Source organism: Pteropus vampyrus, unplaced genomic scaffold (genome assembly GCF_000151845.1).
Source record: "Pteropus vampyrus isolate Shadow unplaced genomic scaffold, Pvam_2.0 Scaffold3308, whole genome shotgun sequence".
In the NCBI taxonomy this organism is placed as follows: domain Eukaryota; kingdom Metazoa; phylum Chordata; class Mammalia; order Chiroptera; family Pteropodidae; genus Pteropus; species Pteropus vampyrus.
The window spans coordinates 1-3,796 of record NW_011892089.1 but is presented as its reverse complement, the minus strand read 5'-3'; the positions used below and the strand labels follow the sequence as shown (position 1 = coordinate 3,796).

Genomic DNA, 3,796 nt, shown 5'->3' with positions numbered 1-3,796 from the left:
TTTTGGAAACAGGATTTAAGGTGTTTTGGAATAAAGACTAGGAAAAGTCGAGTGCTTCCTGCAGAGGTAATGGAGCATCTGAAGGGACAAAAAAAAACTAGAAAAACCAGTTCCAGTGTCTCAGAGACTCACAGTAAATATTTAACAGCAAACAGCTCAACCTTGTGTTTATATGCTAACGACATTCACTTACTGGGGTTTAGTGGCAGTTATGTAAATGATATACTGCAGTGGAATAAAACTACTATTCCTGACAAGCCCAAACCACCCAGCCCACCTGAACTGCAGCCTGACAAGGCTTCTCCAGGGCAACTGCCCAGACAGATAAGCAGGTGGAAACCCACGCGGGGCGAGGCCAGCCTGCAAACGCACTGCTGCTCACCAGTCTGTGGAGCATCAGACACGGACTTGGAGTTTCTCGGTCTGCACAGCCCGGCTAGGCTTTAGAGGGTCCGCCCGAGTTCTCCCCGAGTTCTCCCCGTTGTTAGCAGTCCCCTGGTCGTAGGCGGGCACAAAATGACCGCAGGAGGCTGTCTGGACCCCGCTGGTTAGGTGCACAGAGCAGCGAGGGGGCTGGTTCCTTCCCTCACGCCGGATGGGACTCGCTCAGCACCCTGAGCAGGACAGACAGAACCAGCGGCTTCCGTGAGTTTCCTGGAAACGGTCCCTGAGGGCAGAGGCCATCTGGGTGCGCTGACCACCGCTTAAGCTGCGCTCGCTTAACGCCCGCACCCTCCGAGGTACCGGGTTTCTTACTTGTCCCTTCTCTCGCCTTGTCACTCCGGAAAGGGAACTTATTCGCTGACCGAGGCTGGCTAGCATGTGACTCATCTTCAACAGGGTCATGCACAAGCTCCAGAAATGACTTCCTGCTGGAATTGAACACTCGCTTTCTTCGAAGCCCAGCAGGTTCGCCGACCCTCACTTCCGAACCCCTCCCGTCTCTGTCCCAAGTGGCATCTGTGGTGAAATGGAGTGCGGGGGTCAGGAGGCAAACAGACCTTTGCTCTCGACCAGGCGGTGTCCCCGAGTAGTGGGCTGACCAAATGTCAGTCACACAACCACGACGAGATGCCCATCTGTGTGGCCTCACGCGCTGAGTCGCCACACCTGGTGTTGAGAGTGAGGGCACCCCCCACGAGTGGGGGCAGGGCCCCGCCCTCCGAGAGCCCAATTCTCTCCTCTACGGGTCATGGCCTGTGCCCGTTGTCAAGTGGAACACTCACTGAAACCTCTTTTTTCTGGGGGACGTTATTTGAGAACAAAGCACAAAAATCATAAGATGAAGTCCAATACTCAACGTAGGTCAGAAAATCACCTACTGCCTTCATGTTAAGATGTCGCCATTCAGACGTATATCCCCACTTAGATTCTGCCTTAGAAAATCCAAATGGCCGCAAAGTGTGAACAGCGTCACAAAGACAAATACACACATTCCGTTCAACAGGGTTGAGGCAGCTGGTGGCAGCTACGGGACACAGGAAGCAGCGCGGCATCTGCCCTGACGGGGGGTACGACGCTATGGGCCAGGCCTCGCTCCCGCGCCCACCTCTCCTTCCCTCGCTTTGATGCTGTCGTGTGAGGAGTCCCAGGTTTGCTTTTCAACCCAGGGGCCCACAAAGGGAATCCCAAGCCATTCCAAGTCATCATCCGTGGCACATGTGCTGAGGGCCTACGGGTTTGCCCCCAGAGACCACCAGCCAGTAGCGCTTCCACACGACACAGCAGTGAAGTGGCCCCGTCTGCTGTGCCAGCCCCCGGAGGGCCAACATATCCGCATGCCAGGGCAGTCCAAATCCCAACCAGCTCTCCGGGCTTGCCAGGACGCACGTGGAAGTGTCACAGGCAGAGGGAGCTTTGCAAGGTGGGACTTCCTCAGGCCTGTGCTCCCACAACGCCGCTGAATCAGAGGGACTCCACCCATGTCAGCGGGCACTGGTAAATACTCAAGGTACGGGTGTCAATTTAACCCAGTGCTGGGCCCTGAAAAACGGGAGTGAACACCATCCCTTCTTTCATACATCTGACCGATTCCAGCAGAGGGAGAAGGTCATGAAAACACATAAAGGGACATGCAGGTGTCTCCACGGCAGGCCGCCCAACACAGGCGTCCTCGGTGAGGCCTGAGCGAGCTATTTGGAAAAAGGTCGAGAATGTGAAAGGGATTACACAACACAGACAAGTAAAGCCGGGGCAGAGCCTCAGAGGGGACCACTGACATCCTGCGGCCCCCTGGGGAGCACAGCAGCACACAGACTGAATGGAAATCTGCTGTAGGAGCTTTGTTTTTTTCATTTGAGAAAAACCTGAATGTAAAACAAGATACAGAGCCAGTAGAAAACAGGAAGTTACAAGCAGAGGATAAAGAGAAGAGAAAGACAGAGAGGGGCCAATTCACACCTCAGCCAGGGCGGGGCGGGGCGGGGCGGGGCGGGAGATGGAGAGCTCAGGGCAGCGAGCATCTGCTGAAGAGGACAGCTGACTCATCTTAAGTGACTTCCAGATTACTGCTATGATTTTTACAACTCAAATGATTGAGTATGAAAGTTTAAAATGTACACGCTGCACAAGCGGTTCATGAAGACTCAGACTGCTAGAATCTTGATGTTAAAAGATGGCTGTTTGCAACAGATATGTGAAAAAACTAATTTGCAAGGGAAATGCAAATCGAGTCCAGAGAGGGGCCCCTCACCCATTAGGGACAGCAAGTGGGGGAGGATGTGGGGAAACGGAGCCCAGTAGCGGCAGGGAGTGTAAACTGGTGCAGCCACGGAAAACAGCACGGACAGTCCTCAAAGACCTAGGAGCAGAAATGCCCCGTGAGCCAGCAATCCCTCTGCTGGGTATCCACCCGGAAAATCTGAAAACCTGCTCAGTAAAGATATATGCATCCCAATGTTCAGTGCAGCATTATTTACAGTAGCCGAGGTGTGGGAACAACCTAAGTGTCCTTGCACGGATGAATGGATAAAGAAGACTTAACCCATGTATACGAGGAATATGACTCAGCCATAAGGATGAAATACTGCCATTTGTGACACCATGGATGGATCTTGAAGCATCATGCTAAACGAAATACGTCAGACACAGGAAGACAAATACTGCATGATTTCATTTAGGAGCAGAATCTAAAACTCAAAACAAATGAACAAAGAAAACAAAACAGAAACAAACTCAGAACAAATAGATGGTTGCCAGAGGGAAGGGGGTGGGGCATGGGCGGGGAAGGGGAAGGAGTTAAGAAGTAGAAACTTCAGTTATAAAATAAGTCATGAGGACATAAAGTACAGCACAGAGAACAGGGTCAATGACACAGTAATAACTACGTAGGGTGACAGAGAGTGACTACACTTACTGTGAAGATCACTTTGTAAGGTTTATAAATGTCGACTCACTGTGCTGTACACTTGAGAAATAACGCTGTATGCCAATTGTAATTTTAAGCTAAAAAAATTAAAAACAAAAAACAGAAAAAAGCCTCTATCGTCCTTAAAACACTTTCCACATGGCTTTGGTGGTCCCCGGGGACCTGTCTGCACCTGGAGAACAGCCGCCGAGTTACAGCACCTGGCACCGCGGTTTTAACAGCCAGCAAAAGCCCCATTTTTGCTGGAAATGCGGGGACGCCAGGGAAGGGGACTGGGATGTGGGGACTGCCAGCAGCCGTGCTCCCACGAAGCCTGCCGCTGAAGCGTCCCCAGGGCCCTGGGCCTGAGGGCCGGAGTGACAGCTCCCCGCTTCCTGCTGAAGGATGCGCTCCACACCAGCAAGGACCACCCCAGGCGGTGCCGCGCCC

At 52.6% G+C, this 3,796-nt stretch overlaps 1 protein-coding gene across 5 annotated transcripts in view; it reads right to left on the bottom strand.

Moving 5' to 3' along the window:
- LOC105310430 (constitutive coactivator of peroxisome proliferator-activated receptor gamma-like) overlaps nt 1–2,991 on the bottom strand; it is a 10,208-nt gene extending 7,217 nt beyond the window's left edge. Inside the window, exons 1-2 of one of the 5 annotated variants that reach the window (XR_002778541.1) lie at nt 757–2,991; nt 383–667 (exon numbers count right to left, since the gene is read on the bottom strand). The gene's annotated coding sequence lies outside the window, so the exon portion shown is untranslated. Of the gene's footprint in view, nt 1–382 lie in introns of all 5 variants that reach the window. The other 4 variants (XR_002778542.1, XR_002778543.1, XR_002778544.1 and 1 more) reach the window with 4 other exon arrangements.
- Nucleotides 2,992–3,796: the final 805 nt, after the last annotated feature.